Genomic DNA, 17,462 nt, shown 5'->3' with positions numbered 1-17,462 from the left:
TACTCCTGGCCGGGTGGGGGAACCAGTGGGCCCGAAGAATTCAATCCTGGACCCAATAATGACATTTAAAATCGATTAAAAATAGATTTAAATTACTCACCTTGTCTTCTCAGTGGTTCCCAGCGTGGTCCCGACTGCGCCTGCTCTCTGGCTGTGGGAAACGCATATGCGTCGGGGACGCATGCGCGAATCCCGCGAAATGGTCAACATGCGCATCCCCCAACCCGACGCGCCAAAAATCATGCGCATTGGGATGGGAGAATCGGGCCCTTAATCTGCCGCTGAGTTGAAGGTAGTCATGATGTGGAGATGCCGGCGTTGGACTGGGGTAAACACAGTAAGAGTGTTAACAACACCAGGTTAAAGTCCAACAGGTTTATTTGGTAGCAAATGCCATTAGCTTTCGGAGCGCTGCTCCTTCGTCAGATGAAGTGGAAATCTGCTCTTTCCACTCCAGATTTCCACTCCATCTGACGAAGGAGCAGCGCTCCGAAAGCTAATGGAATTTGCTACCAAATAAACCTGTTGGACTTTAACCTGTTGTTGTTAAAACTCTGACTGAGTTGAAGGCAGACCTCAAATGATTCATCTTCAAAAGATTGGAATTGTCCTTTGCTCCAAGGCCTCACCTCACCAATGTATCCAACTGGCAGATGGGAGAGCAAGTTCCAGCTGGACAATCCAGGAGAAAAGTTATAACTTTAGTCAGTGGCACACGCCTTTGCTTCACCGCTTGTACATTTAGCCGGCTGCCGGCCATAAGTTGGAAGGAATTATTCCTGGTGAAGTTCTGCAATCGAGCCCAGGACTTCTACGTTCTTCGCCTTGGTGGATTTTCCCTGTGCTCCCCACACACCCTCCCTATTGTTTTTGTGTGTGAATGGAATTGATTCATTGAAGTCTGCAGTACCGCCTTGTGACCAGATGGTGGAGAAAGTGACCAAGAGTTATGTAGCAGCCCAAAGGGACATATTAAATCACCACCAGTCAATTCTCTTCTTCAAAGGGGAGAGCAGCAGATGGTTAACTGGGATTTTGGCAACTTTACCTTTACACACATACCTGTATTAGAAATATCGAGTTGTTGAATGTATTTATCTACATTTTTTTAACATCAGAAAAAATTTGTCTCTTAGCGGTTTCTCCAAATCTTTCCCCAGATAACTTAAGATGTACAATAAATTTACTTAAATACACATTTACCTGTCCTTGAAATATAAAATCATTTCAGCTCACGAGGAAAAAAAATTGCTTAATTACTGAAAAGTAAATCTGAAGATAATTGAATATTGTTTAGTTTATTTATTAGTGTCACAAGTAGGTTTACATTAACACTGCAATGAAGTTACTGTGAAAATCCCCTAGTTGCCACACTCTGGCACCTGTTCGGGTACACTGAGGGAGAATTTTAGCATGGCCAACACACCTAACCAGCACATCTTTCGGATGTGGGAGGAAGCCAGAGCACCCGGAGGAAACCCATGCAGACATGAGGAGAACATGCAGACTCCGCACAGACAGTGACCCAAGCCAGGAATCGAATCTGGGTCCCTAGTGCTGTGAGGCAGCAGTGCTAACCACTGTGCCACTGTGCACCCATAGTTACTGTAAGCCTGTTAAATCCATTCACTGAGTTTCTGCCCTTGTTGCTGTTTATAATTATCTATCAGTAGGAGACATGTTTAAGTAAGAGAAGGCTACTTGTTAGTTTTGCTTTTAGATGGCAAAGCACTCTGTTACTGTAGACTATGTTGTCCAGCCACAGAACTGCTCATAAAAGACAGCTGAGTTTAAATCCAAGTGCCAGGAGTGATATTCAATCAGAGTTTCTGTTTAGGAGTCCCAAGGTGTATCTTTATGGAGACCGGGCCAGAGTTAAAGCAGGCTTCAAACTGCTACAAACCTTAACATTATCCAAATGCAAGACAGCCATTTATGTTTGCTATCCCATACTAAAGTGGTGATTTTTGTATTTGAGATCCTAATTCATGTGGATCTTAAGTTTGTTTGAGAGGAAGGAGACAGGGGAACTAATCCCAAAAGTTAAAGTTGATTTATTAGTGTCACAAGTAAGGCTCACATTAACACTGCAATGAAGTTTCTGTGAAATTCCCCCTAGTCGCCACACTCAGGCACCTGTTCAGGTCAATGCACCTAACCAGTACATTTTTCAGACTGTGGGAGGAAACCGGAGCACCCGGAGGAAACCCTTGCAGACAAGGGGAGAATGTGCAAACTCCACACAGACTGTGCAATCCGGGTCCCTGGTGCTGTAAGGCAGAAGTGCTAACCACTGTGCCACAGTGCCGACCCAAATAAGTGTAGATTAAAGAAATTTGTGTAGACATTTTTGTTTTACTATCGACTAAGACATTTCATTTTGCAGCCTTGATACTTGCAATGAATGGAATGCATGGGTGTGGAGCATTTTATTATATGATCTTAACTAAATTAACTTGAAAGCATCTGTCTTCCCATCAGCCATCCTGCTGAGAGACAGGCATAGTAGCTCAAATTACTGACACCAACAGTTTGAAGGAGCTGAATTAACATGAAAAGCAACACATTAACTAATCTAGAAATATTTCACCATCAATCTGCTTTTTAATTTACACACCGTGAGGTCAGGGCTCTGTCCAAATCATTACCCCGAGATCCAATATTTAGAAAAATGTATTAACCAAACTGATAACAGCACAAAAGATGTGAGTATTCTGCAATTGTTAGAGTTTGATTTGTAATGGAGCCCTGGGGGTAAGGTTCCGTCTTTAAACACGATTAGTAGCGTTTGTAGAGTGAGACAAAACTGTTTTTTTTAATTTTAAAGTAAGTAATTATTTACTGAACCTGACTGCTGGTCTTGTAATCCAGCTTTTAGCTGAAAGTTATGATGGCTGTATTGCTTTGAATTTACGATCGGATCTCCAGACAACCAATTGTTTCAGATTCCATTCAAACTCATTACTAAAAGCAGTGTATAAATGTTCCCAAGTCTGTCATGTGTGCTGGAATGTGTGGAACACTAATGTGGTTGTGGAAATGAGAAACAGGTGTGTGGTTAAAAATAAACGCTTTGTAACTTAACCTTTTAAAGATTTACCATTCAAAAAATAAATAGTCCCGGTGGAAAGTTTTAAAGAAAAGTGGCAGCAAGTCAAACAATCTGATCTAAAGGCAGTCCCCGAGTGAGGTTTGTTTTCTATGTAATTAGATAAGCTGATAGCTTTCAAGCTGCCACAGGCTGCTATTTAATACCAGCGTTTACTAATATTACCGTCTATTTCAGAACTGTCTCCTTTGCCAAGTATTAGCTTCCCGACAGACAGTTTGCTGGACAGATGGCAGCAGGTGTGGGGACTCTGACCTCTTGCGGTTTGCTCTGTAAGAGCAGCTGCCTGGGCTGATACTGCAGCCACCGGCAGGATGGCTCCAGCAAGTCACTGGCCCCTATTTTTCTCTGGGTCAAAAGTGGAGGCAAAAGTACGAATATCAGCATAATTGGTGCAAAGGTGTTTGTTGAGGTCTGTTCTACTGAATCAGGCTATATGTCTGTTTAAAATGCAAATTGGGGAGGGAGAGGTGGGGGGATGGCGCTGCTACGATATATAAATTAGAATTATGGGATGGAACATTATGGCCACTCCCGCTGGTGGTTTTTTACAGTCTTGCCAAAGATAATGGGAGGAATTCTCAGGCCGTTCACATCTCGCCATCGTTGCCAGTGAGAATGGAGAATTTGGGGCTCAGCCAAATCTCCGTTCACTGCAGTAGGACTGGAAAATCCTAGGCACGGACAAGGCATTTTCCAGCCCCAGCGCGCCACGACAGAGTGGTAAAATTTCACCCATAGACTCTTCCATTATGCACAGGTTCACTGGTAAACAGCCCAATGCACTCAGAAGACCCTGCTCAGGCTTTTAGACCTCGCGGGCTTTTAAAGAACAAAGAACAAAGAAAATTACAGCACAGGAACAGGCTCTTCAGCCCTCCAAGCCTGCACCGACCATGCTGCCCGACTGAACTAAAACCCCCTACCCTTCCGGGGACTATATCCCTCTATTCCCATCCTTTTCATGTATTTGTCCAGACGCCCCTTAAAGCTCATTATCGTATCCACTTCCACTACCTCCCCCAGCAGCGAGTTCCAGTCACCCACCACTCTGTGTGAAAAAACTTGCCTCGTATATCTCCTTTAAATCTTGCCCCTCGCACCTTAAACCTATGCCTCCTAATAATTGACTCTTCCACCCTGGGAAAAAACTTCTGACTATCCACTCTGTCCATGCCCCTCAATATCTTGTAGACTTCCACCACATCGTCCCTTAACCTCCGTTGTTCCAGTGAGAACAAACCAAGTTTCTCCAACCTCTTCTCATAGCTAATGCCCTCCATGCCAGGCAACATCCTGATAAATCTTTCCTGTACCCTCACCAAAACCTCCACATCCTTCTGATAGTGTGGCGACCAGAATTGAACACTATATTCCAAGTGCGACTTAACTAAGGTTCTATAAAGCTGTAACATGACTTGCCAATTTTTAAACTCAGTGCCCCGGCCAATGAAGGCAAGCATGCCATATGCCTTCTTGACTACCTTCTCCACCTGCGTTGCCACTTTCAGTGACCTGTGCACCTGTACACCCAGATCCCTTTGCCTATCAATATTCTTAAGGGTTCTGGCATTTACCGTACATTTGCTATCTTTATTAGACCTTCTAAAATGCATTAGCTCACATTTGTCCAGATTAAACTCCATCTGCCATCTCTCTGCCCAAGCCTCCAACCTATCTATATCCTGCTGTATCCTCTGATGGTCCTCATCGCTATCCACAAATCCACCAACTTTTGTGCCATCCGCAAACTTACTAATCAAACCAGTTACATTTTCTTCCAAATCATTTATATATATTACGAACAGCAAAGGTCCCAGCACTGATCCCTGAGGAACGCCACTTGTCACAGCCCTCCATTCAGAAACACATCCTTCCACTGCTACTCTCTGTCTTCTATAACCGAGCCAGTTCTGTATCCACCTTGCCAGCTCACCTCGGATCCTATGTGACTTCACCTTCTGCACCAGTATGCCATGAGGGACCTTGTCAAAGGCCTTACTGAAGTCCATGTCGACAACATCCACTGCCCTACCCTCATCAATCATCTTCATCACTTCCTCGAAAAACTCGATCAAGTTAGTGAGACATGACCTCCCCTTCACAAAACCATGTTGCCTCTCGCTAATACGTCCACTTATTTCCAAGTGGGAATAAATCCTGTCTCGAAGAATCCTCTCCAATAATTTCCCTACCACTGACGTAAGGCTTACCGGCCTGTAATTACCTGGATTATTCTTGCTATCCTTCTTAAACAAAGGAACAACATTGGCTATTCTAACAAAGGAACAACATTGGCTATTCTAACAAAGGAACAACATTGGCTATTTAAAAGCCAATCACTCCAAAACTTCATCTGTGCCAACTGCAGCTGGGCTGTAATGTGAGCCTCCTCTGGCAAACTGTTTCCTTGGTCATAATTGCTTTGGTCTATTTCAAAGAACGGACCCATCTTCATTTCCCCCTGAATCTTTGAGCTGGTGCCTATACATAATACTTCATTCTTTGTGTGTGCAGACTTCGCAGAGATAGTGATGCAAGCCAGGAATCGAACATGGGTCACTGGTGCTACGAGGCAGCAGTGCCAACCACTGTGCCAATGATTTGTAGCATCACTCAATAGGAATAGGGCATGCAGCTCTGAGCTCCCTCCTCTTATCTGCTGGCATGGATTGTGTGCCAGCTCCTCGGGCAAGAAAAAAAGGTGTGTTAGTGCAAGTTAAGTGTCCTGAGGGTGAATGTCATGGATGTATAATGAAAGATGATATATCTTTGGTGATAGGTGATGTATGGGTGGCATGATGGCACAGTGGTTAGCACTGCTGCCTCACAGCATCAGGGACCCGGGTTCAATTCCAGCCTTGACGGACTATCTGTGTTCTCCCCATGGATGTATGTGTTTCCTCTGGGTTTTCTGGTTTCCTCCCACCCTCCAAAGATGTGCAGGTTAAGTTGATTGGCTATGCTCAATTGCTCCTCAGTGTCAGGGAGATTAGCAGGGTAAATACGTGGGGTTACGGGGATAGGACCTGGGTGGGATTGTAGTCAGTGCAGGTTAGATGGATCGAATGGCCTCTTTCTGCACTGCAGGAATTCTATGATTCTATGCAGAACTTCGTTGAGGACAACAGAATGAGACTTAAGTGATTTACTTTAACAGCCTGTAAACTACTTCCATATTCATGGCATTGGCTCCTGGCATTTCTTTCTCTATGACCATTGCAGCCAAAGCATTTGTTGGAAGACCCTGAATCCCAGTGAGATGAGTACCTCTCTCCTCCACTTGCCCCCTGCACTAGAATCTTCAATGTAGCATTAGAGGACCCAGGGCCCTTGCAGCAGCACCTCTGTCTGCCGTTTTGACTATTGTAAAACAAGTTCCGATTGCCTGCAGCTGAAGAGCATTGCTCCTTTAAGAGGCGCACGCTGTCTTTCAATCACCTCCAGCAGATCTACTGCCCATAAGGTCAGCAGACTGTCAACCACATTGACAGTACAGACAGCTCAATCTCACCCGCTGTCACCAAATGAAGCATTAACATTCACATTCCCCAATCAAAAATGCAGGCTAAACCTTTATTAACCCCTTTTCCTTTATAAAAAATCATGGACCTGTGTTGCTGAAGAGGAAGACAGGATTTCTGTTTTTGTTTTCAGGTAATCACCATAGATATTTCCAAATTGGCACAAAATAAATCACTGCTTTGGCCATGTGTCTCGTGAGATGATGGGTTGCACTATGATGGTCAACTCTGTGTTACGCGTTGTCTGGTATTGCTCAGGAGCCCCACTCTGCCATGACGGTCACTGCCACATTTGCTTCAGATGAAGACACAGGGTTAAGAAGGTGGTCGATTCAGTAGCCTCTGTTTTATCTGAGCATTCTTCTAGGCCTGCTGAGCTTTCCATTTCTGCTCACCTCTTCCAAAGTCCTTTCAGTCAACCTCCGGAGGTCATGGCCATCAGCAACTTGTCTCCCAGCTGCCAGTGTCAATGTTTGCCATATTTATATCTTGCTTGCGGGCGCCCTTGGTTATGGGCACCCAAGAGATTGTGACCTAATGGCCAGGTCCTCGTGCAGGGAGTTTTTGGGTATCCGTCCATTCAGTGAATGTGGACAAACACAGACATCATTGGTTTAGTACTGAGTGTATGCTTGATGGAACGAGCATGCTCCAGGCTATCTGAATTGATAACCTTGTCCTGCCAAGAGATGCCAAGGATATGTCTGAGGCAATAAAGGTGGAAACTCTTCAGTCTTTTCTCCTGCCTAGAGTGTGGTGTGCAGGTCTGACTACTATAGACCAGTCAACTGAGGATGTAGGCATGATGCGCAGTTTGGTATTCTCAGTCAGGCTATTGTTGCTCAACACTCTCTTACTTAACTTGGACATAACTGCTGCAGTGAACTCAAGTTATAAATGTCGGTCTTTATTTCACTGGGGGTTGGAGTGCAGGTGTGGAAGTAATGTTTCAATAGTACAAATCTTTGGTCTGGCCTCCATTTGGAGTACTGCAACTTTCTTCAATTTTCACTTGCCTAATCCCCAAGGTCCGGAATTCTCTCAATACCTCTCTCACTTCCTTTAAGAAACTCCTTAAAAACTACTTCTTTCAGCAAGCTTTTGATCATCTGTCTTAGTATGATTTGGTGTGAAATTGTACTTAACAATGCTCCTGTGAAGCACTTGAGATGTTTCACTGTGTTAAAAAGGTGATGTAAATGCAAGTTTATTGGGTTTTTTTTGGGGGGGGGGGGGGTGGGATCCAATGCATTTATATTGTTCTTGTAGAGGGTACAGTGCAGATTCAAAAAAGCATTAACTTAGATTTGTCTATAAGAATGCCAGCGGCCCTTTGCTACCTTACATATCTAGCCATTCAGTGAATACTGACAAACTATTTGACTGTGGAAGTGGGTTGCCAAAGCTAGATCAATCCTCACCCATTGCACACATGCACTTCTGGAAGAGTATCACTGGGTAGAAAATAGCAGTGAGAATCCTGACCAATTTCTCTTCACTCCTCTTGGAGATGCTGAAGCCATTTACATTTATTTGTTGTCATTCTGCCTGAGACCAATAAACTCAGCAGACTCCAAATGATCAAACTGAACAAATGATCAGTACAAAGAAACCAAAGAATGAAAAATATGTTTATTTAAAAGCGACAGTGAAGAGAAAATGTCTGTACGAGTATGAAAAGAGAAAACAGATTAATAATCACCATAAAGTAAACCAACAAGGTTATGGATTTAGCTTTGTACAGTGTTTACAGTGCTCATACCATCTCAGTAGTCTGTGGAGACATAATAGTGGCTTATTTTTCATCAGGAGGTTTACTAATGCAACATGGTTGGACTGAGGGTCATACAATAATTAGACTTCAATTTGCGTTTCAGTGTGCACACATACATATGATCAACAAAATAATTAATGTTTGGGATGTGAGGTTATTAGAGATATAAATTACCTGTGCTATTCAGTAGCCTCACCTTTTAATCGGGGAAACTTGAAGTGAAGTCCCAATTTTGGCATAATTTATCCCTTTGCTTTCCATACAACCTTCTCAGTGACTGATCACAGCCTGCTTGTATACATGCGACGGTATCAATATTCTAGCAAATGCTATTAAGATCCAGCTATATCCTATCACGTGTAACAAGAATCATACGGCAATTGAATTTGTTTTGTCACATCTTACTAAGTTCTATATGATGTAACCCCAATCTGGTCACATTTACATATGTTGCTTCATTGGTTTTCTTTCAAAAATCCTCAGTATGGTAAGGATGAACACACACAGTTCGCAATCAAGTTTGACCCAAGCCTGAACCAATAACATCTCTCCCTCCTGCTCAATAATAGTGTAAACTTGATGTTACTCCAAGTTTCCATTCAGCCAAAGAACAATTAATCCAGGATTTTTCAACTGTTTCACCACCAAGGTTCAATCTTTGGAATTCTAACTACCCATGTACAAATAAGGTCACTTCTCAGGTTTAGATATAAAGTAATTCCTGTTGGTGGTTATTTTGTTAACGATGTAATTGCTGCTCTATTCTGAAGAAAATTTCATATCAATAAAATTAATTACAAGAAATTAATATGTTTTATTAACCTCAAATTTTACAACAGCTTACTCCTACAATTATTTATTTCAATCATCCGGAGAGATAATGAAACTGAAACCCTGGTAGCCCTAGCTGTCCGTCAAAGGATACATGCAAGTCAACCACAGTTTAAAGAAACAGAGGCTAAATATTGTTAATATTCAGTTCATGTTAAAATTTGGAAATGGCCACAGGTTATGCTTCATGGAGTGGAGATTTATGCCACTGCAGTTTTTAGCCAGGTAAAATACAAAGACACATTGCTGTTGTCTGAAGCAAAGTACAAACTGAAATTGGATTCCTAGGACTTCTTAAGTATCCACAGATTCCTTACAGTGCAGAAAGAGGCCATTCGGCCCATCAAGTCTGCACTAATTCTTTGAAAGAGCATTCTACCTAAGGTCCACTCCTCCGTTCTATCCATATAATCCTGTACATTTACCATGGCTAATCCACCTAACCCGCACATCTATGGGCATTAAGGGGAAATTTAGCACGGCCAGTCCACCTTTGGACATCTTTGGACTGTGGGAGGAAACCAGAGCACCCGCAGGAAACTCACGCAGACACAGGGAGAACGTGCAAACTCCACACAGTCACCCAAGGCCAGAATCAAACCCAGGTCCTGGTGCTGTGAGGCAGCATTGTTTAGCATTGTGCCACCATGCCGCTGTATTAAGAAAAACAAATACTCATAATACTGTTAGTTTCAATTCAATTGCTGTGTTTCATGGTTTCTGTACTTTATGATTCTTGTACAGGTGACAAAATCTTGTCCTGTAACAGGTGAAACTAGTTTTGAAACATGAATAAAGTTCATGATAAGGTCAAACGTAAGTGGAATGTGGACCAAAAGTGGTTTTATGTTTCATATACTGTAACAGTAACTAAAAAGAGAGAACGAGGTTTAATTGCACACAGTCATACCATTATATTATAAACGCATCTAAATGATGAATGCATTCTGTTGTAAATTAACAAGGTTACATTTAAAACAGTGTAGCATTTTTTTCTGAGTTTGAGGAGACTGTTCAACAGCAAGTAAATGGATGGCTGATTTTGCAAACTACATCAAATAAACATACATGGACATTCTTTTCAGGATCATTAATATTAATTGTATGTTCATAAGCATTAAGAAATAATATGGAACCATTTGGCCAGCAGTGGCAATGAACTACCAAAGATTTAAGATTCTCTTTCTGCATGCAGTGCTTCTCATTATTTTTTAAAGTGACAAATATTGACTGCAGTAGACCACTGCAGCAAGATCGACGTTTGTGTCGTACTTTACATTCAGAGTCCAAAGTATCTCATTACAACAAAATAATCTTTAGTTCCATGTTCTGTGTGCTAATCTGATGGTGTTGATAGAAACCATACTTTATTGCAAAGGATCAGCCACTTGTAAGACATAGGACACATAAAAATCATTGGAACATACTTATAGAATTGTTATCTTGAATATATATATTTTTGGTTTTAAATGCAAAACTAACAAATCTCATTTTAAAATAAGAGTTTTACCTAGATTTTCAAATCAGTTAACATGGGTTACCACCGGTATTAAAATGGCACTGGTCAAATTGTCTCGGCTTAATTGTTGTGGTGGAATCTGTGGTTTCAAAACTTCATATTTTTAAAGACCGCCTTAATGAAAAGGGAAAGCAAAAAATGAAATAGAAAATGGACACAGAGAAAGGAAACTGACCCACCAATTTCTAAGGAAACTAAAACTTCTGGGCAGACAAGACTGGTTAAGGCTATATAAAGGGATGCAGAACCATCCAAGCTCAGGAACTGAAATTGATGCGTCTAATGGTGCAGTACAGGCAAGCTGAAGAAGACAGACACTAGATCTAGAAGCAGAGATAGTAGCTGCAGCTGTTTCTGTTGCTTGAAGGTAACATTGTTGCTGTACTATCATAAGCAGAGTTTAGGAAGTTCTGCAGACTTGTGGCAGTTATGGTGAAGATTATGCCTGTGGAATTGGTTGGCTGTGTACTGCTGTTGGCCAGGGATCAGGTGATTTTTTGGAACGAAGACCAAGTTTTGAAGGACTTTGTGAATGACTTTGATTCCCTATTGACTGAGTAGCTGGCTGAGCCAATTGGTAAGATCTGTCTTGGTTGTAAAAGCCATTTAACACCTCATTTATAGTTTATCGTCTACAATTTGCCTGTTAATTCATGTTTAATTTATGTTAATCCTGGGTGTCCAAGCACAGGTGGTTAAAGATTTTGTGTTTGCTTTCTTAGTTGATATGGTGAAAAAAAATTGTTTCAAATTTAGAAAAGAACTGGAATTTTGATTTTAAATTGAGATCATAAAATCTAATTAAAACTATTCAACTGGCCATAATTCACAGAAAAACATAACAGTAAGACTAATTGTCTTCACTATTGTTTATTCATAAATTGTACACCAACTCCAGGTGAGGAGAAGACTTAGTTTTTAAATATGGAGATCAAAAGGTTGATATCCAAGACACACCATTCTACCAATGGCTTTGCAAAAATGGCCTCTCACTATCTGGCTCACTACTAACATGTACTGAATGGTGTGAACTTCCTGTGTTTGCTGGTGATCAACCTCTCTGGTAGTTTGAATTAACTATAACAAATGTGAAATCTTATTCCATCAAGTTAATATTGTTTTTCGGTTTTTAAAAGTGTAACATTGTATTTTATTTCTTTTATCTCTGGCTTTTAATCCAATCTTTCTTTCCAGCTCTTCATTTCTCTTTCCATACTTGATATGACATTGAATTTGCCCACTCTCAAGCGCACTTCCTCTTGCAGTCCTTGCACAGTTTATTTCAGAACCCTTCAGGCTAATTGGTGCAGGAGGTACACAGTTGCTTGCCCTGTTCACTTAGATCCCAGATGCCTTTGCTGCAGCATTATCAGCTCACACATGCAACTGTCTGCCATACAAAAATTTGAAAACCTATCATGCAAGGGCAAGTCAAACTCAATGGTAGACTCCGTTGGAAACGGACACAGAAAATATGGCCCATTATCTCTTTTTGCTTCATTTACCAGGTCAAAGTTAAAGAAAGGATGGCAGCCTATCAAAATAGTTTACCTGTTCAATCACAACTCCCCAAAGCATTGCTGCAATTGATTGCGGATCCCACAAAAGACAGGACGTATATTTTCTTTGAAATATTTCATCAAAACTGCTTTGACATTTTCAAGTAGAAGATTATGATTTAAACTTTTTATTTTCTATCAGCCTGTGCCTGCTCTTACTTCTTCATATTGCTTATAGCAAAGGATATAATTGGCTTAATAGAAATTCCTCTATTTCCTTCAGCAAAACATACTTACAGTTTAAAAGAAAAGCACTTTAAAATTAGATTCCATATTTAGAAACAATGTTTTCAGTTGCAAAAAAAGATCTGTGTGCACTAGTTATATCAATCATAGCAACAATTACAGGATGGTTCAGCAAAGATTTTTATCTCATGACCTTTATTAATTAGGATAATTTTCAACTTCAATGTGTGTAGAAAATCAGTAGTAGCAGATTCCTTTTCAAAACTGGTGGCATTACAGTGCATCTAAAATTTAAGTATAATCTTTGCATTATTTGAAAAATACTTCTTTGAAAAGGAAATAAAGGAAACAAAGGGGTAGTTTTTAAATTTCACAGCCAGCTGGCTGGTGGAGCACAGTGATACTCCCTCCCACCCCCCACTCCCCTTCCATCCATTCCTATTGGTTGCGAGACTTAGGGCCAGATTTACACTCCAGAGATGGGTAGCTCGAGTTGGGAAATTCTCTGGCTTGGCGCTTGCAGCTTGGGAAAAAGTACCCCAAATGATATGAATTTCTGTGCGGGGGATGGGGAAGGAGTGTCAGTGCAGGCGCGGATGGAGTCAGGCCCCTTGTTCCGGGATGCAGGCTGGTGGTGGCCACAGGAGTTGCAAATGCTGAGGTGGTCTGTTAAAAAGACCTGCCTGAGTTCACTGGGACTTCATCCTAGTTGTTGTCTTAAACGTTAGGCCCTCTAGCCCTCACTTTCACCTCTCCTCCCACCCAGTCCCCATGACCATCCATGTCAACTTATGCCAATTCACGCCCTCCTTCCAAGCCCAAAGGCTCCCATACCAACCCATGACTCTCACCCATGCCGATGACCCCTAGAGCCCCTAATCCAACTCATGATACCCTCTACCCACACCCATGGCAATTTAATGCATACTCATGCCAAGCTATGCCCCCCATCTACCACTAAACGCCCTTAGCCCTGACAACCTCCATGCCAACTCACTCAGAATCTATCATTGGCAGATCTCAGACACCATGCTGAGGTGAAATAAAATAAAATTCTAAGTGTCTATTACAGACTTAATTATATAAAACATAGTCCCATCCACAAAATCTCCTGAAGTACTTAAGTACATAAAAGAGGTATTCAAAATTCCACATCAAAGATAGCTAATTTTAATAACCCCTTTGATCTGTCAATTAAACTGTGAACTTACAAACATCCCCTGTTGTGGTGGTGATAGGTTGTGGAAAGCAGTTAATAATTAATAATGAAAACACTTATGATTATGTCAACAAACAGCTATTGAAACTGCCAGAACAGATTTCGTATTCAATTCTCAGACGATGAGGCAGTTGTTTTTATTTTTTTTAAAGGCTGACCATTTAAATAACTAGACAGTTTTGAAAGTTCTACATACCTATATCCTTCAAAAGCACTTACAACCTCTCAAGATTTCCAACTCCCCCACTGCGGGATAAGCTGCAGTGAAAACTGGGTCTGTTTGAACTCAGAATTAAATTCAAATGGTCCAGCTGATTTTGGGTTTCCCTCACGTGTGAGTCATGTCCCATCCCCTTTCCCCTACAGGTGCAAATTAGATTTGCCAGGAAGTGTAGACAGGACTTCCAGATGCAGGTCCCATCCACCATATTTAAAGGTCTGTGGAGGCATGACTCAGCAAAGTTCCATCCACAGCTATTTTATACATGGAAGCTGAAGACCTGAATAGGTGCCCCACTGCAGTGTGCTAATTTTGGGGTTGCACAAGGGGAGATAGAGGCAAAGTGAGGGAAGTGAATCCAAGGAAGCAACAGTCTGCAGTATTCTTCCGAAACTATGAGAGGCACACTTTTTTTTCCACACAAATCTAACTTGGAAAAAGTTTTGGTGCTGCTTCTGGAGCTTACAGCTTAAGTTGCCAAATTGGAAGAGACATGAATGAACAGTGTGCAAGGAATGCTCCAACCATGTCACCTTAACATTGCATCCTAACTATATCATAGCATTCTGATTTACATAATAGAGGCCCACTGTCCGAAATTGCAAGTGCCTTTGTGCTGATGGGAAGATCCTTTAAAAATGGCACAATGTAACAGTGCCCGTGGGCCATAAATCTACCCAAATCCAATTTGAGGACATTGGGGAGAATTTTCCCATTCCACCTGCCACGGGAATCGGAGCAGACGAGGGGTGGACCACGGAAAGGTCTGTTGACCTTGGATGCGGGATTTTCCGGTTTCGGGGTGAGCGAGACCGGAAAGTCCTGTCCTTTAACTCATCATTAACATCAATTCTAGCTGGTTAATATCAGTCCCAACACAATGAAAGTCAGCAAGTTAAACAATAAGACAATTGATTTTAACTTTAGGTGTTGGTCAGCCCTACAATTGCAAATTGACAAAAGAAATATTCAAGGAAGTACCACGCATTGTTGAGCTTTGAAGTCTGCTGATTTTACTGTAGTTTATAATCTTTACCAGATAATGCATTTTCCAGGAAGTTGTTATGTCAGGTTTAACCATGTGATTTCCTGTCTCTTATGATCCTAGGTCATAAAATGATGGTGCATTTATTCTAATACAGAGCTTTGAAATTCAAACATCAGCAATAAGAAAATGAAAATTTGCTATCTGAAATGTTTTGTCTGTGGCAACATATATCTGTCGTTTAAGGCACTAATCCTCATGGTTTGGATAATAAATGTGACTGAATTAAGTTTTCCTCTCTTGGTATACAATTGCAAAACTGCTTGATGCGACAGCTGTCTTTCAGATCAGTTACATTAATTACCATTCATTTCACTTCAGTTCTTTGTCTCATCATGAGGCAGTGTAAAAACAAACATAATCAGAGAATAATACTATATGATATTTTGGATATTCAAATTCTGAAGGAAACTTCCTTAAATACTACATGCCGCAAGTTATAAATACATTTTACTTTACTTGACCACATTCCACAAAATCCTTCATGTGGTAGTGCCAGACATGGTAGTATTTAGTAATGCTTATTTATAGAAATGAATAAATATCTGGAAGATAACTGTTCAGTGTGGCTTGTGAACTTGTTCACATTGTAATAAGACCTGAAAATACCAAATGAGCATTTCAATCAAACTTTTGGAGAAGCATGCATCTCTGAGGTAATTTTATCTTTTTATATATAAATCTTACAAGGTAAAAACAGTCCTGAATGTATAGCCACACAAAAGCATACATACCTTGTTATATGTAAAACAAAATTTAAAACCACCTATGCTATTGTCCTACAAAGTGCACACATGCAGAGCAAAGGAAGAAAACAGCTCAAAACATTTTGTACTTCAGCACAAAGATGGAAAGGTTATATTCTGAAAGCAATCTAAGTAACAAATATTGTGTGACATTGCTGCTTTAAACTGACTAAAGTACTGTGAATGTATTGACAGAAATACTGCAAGGCATTTAAAGGAAATCTGAATGCAGAACAAGGTCTGTACCTTGAAGATGCACAACTGCTCAAAATGCCAAAGGTTTTTGTCAAAAATATATGGTTACAAACTGCAAGTTTACATTTTTTTACACTAATATGGCCTTCAAAATGTAAAGTATTAAATTTGTTGCAAAGAAGTTTTGGCCTTCCTTGAATTTTTAATCAATTTAATTCTGAAAGCACTGTGATGTTAAGAGCAAATTTGTGCATTCCCTTTTTACTTAGCTTATAACAGCATTGCTCAAAAAATGAATACTGACTGTATATAAATATGGTGGGTTGGCATAATTAGTCTTAAAATGTGGTAAAAACAGTTCACTGACAAACATGCGACAAACATGAATCATAATTCTCTTGCTCATCTGATTAGGACGATAATGCAGAGAGAGAGAAAATGTGTTAAAAATTCACAGTAGACCAATATTCCCCTTCATGACATATAAAAAGCCCTATGAATGCAGTGCAAAGCATCCATGTTCTCTTTTTTCAAAAGACAACCTCTAAGGAAGAATTCTCCTCTGTTAGGTATTTTTAGTGGGAAAAGATGTGCATAAAATGGGGAATACCACTTTACTTTCTTTCGCCAGCAATAAAGAACAGAGGAAAATATAGCCCTAAATCTTTGAGTTAAGAGTTAAGTATACAATAATACCCATGTTTCATTGTACTCAATTTAACCAAAAGTGTCATCAAGCTACAAAAATATGTGAGCAAGATCTCCCTGAACTAACTCAACTTTTTCTTGTTTATGAAATAGAACCATAAGAATTTTTTTCTCTCCCTCTCCCCTCCCTTTTGTACAATAATTCAAGCTTTCAAGCACAATCCTTGGCAGCTAGTACTGTATAATATAAACACAGGCAAAAGGTAAGGCAGCTGTTAGTTTCTACAAATAAATTCAGGTCAGATGTACATCTTCCAATGTTGCTCATTTCCAAAATTGTAGGGCACAGAATGGTGACAGAAAACAAATCAGGGAATTCTTCAAAAGGGGCCACTGAAGTCAAACTCTGCAGTGTCTCTGAGTGTCAAGTCTTGCAGGATGTACAACTTTCCAAAGGTCTTCTTCCTTATTTTCGGCAGGAAATAGTGCAAGAGCTTCTGCAATAACCACAAAGAATTTGAGTGACGACACTCTTGTTTGAAGTGTAACATTCTAAGAGCATTACAAGAAAACCATTGGGTGGGATTCTCTGGCTTCCCCACTACGTGTTTCTCGGGGTGGGAGGCAGATCCACTCCATACCGCAGAGAAACCCATGGCGGGATTGTGCATCAGCGGTCCAGAAGATTCTACTGGCGTGAACAGCCGGAAAGTTCGGCCTTAAGCTTCTATTTTTACTACTGGACCAAACGAAGATCTTTTAAAGGATCAGAAATGTTATGGTGCTTAAACCGCACCCCCCCCTCTCCTGTCCCCTACACCCTCAGATCTAACACCAATTGTGAGAAGTTCATGAACTTCTTTGTCACTGAGATCGAGACCATCTTA

At 40.8% G+C, this 17,462-nt stretch overlaps 1 protein-coding gene across 1 annotated transcript in view; it reads right to left on the bottom strand.

The window, feature by feature from the left end:
- Positions 1 to 13,842: 13,842 nt before the first annotated feature.
- Positions 13,843 to 17,462, bottom strand: part of jph2 (junctophilin 2) — a 100,036-nt gene continuing 96,416 nt past the window's right edge. The window contains exon 6 of the mRNA XM_078236515.1: positions 13,843 to 17,072. The gene's annotated coding sequence lies outside the window, so the exon portion shown is untranslated. The remainder of the gene's footprint in view (positions 17,073 to 17,462) is intronic.

Source organism: Mustelus asterias, chromosome 20 (genome assembly GCF_964213995.1).
Source record: "Mustelus asterias chromosome 20, sMusAst1.hap1.1, whole genome shotgun sequence".
In the NCBI taxonomy this organism is placed as follows: Eukaryota; Metazoa; Chordata; class Chondrichthyes; order Carcharhiniformes; family Triakidae; genus Mustelus; species Mustelus asterias.
The sequence above is the reverse complement of the archived record's forward strand: the minus strand, read 5'-3'. Positions and strand labels throughout refer to the sequence as shown.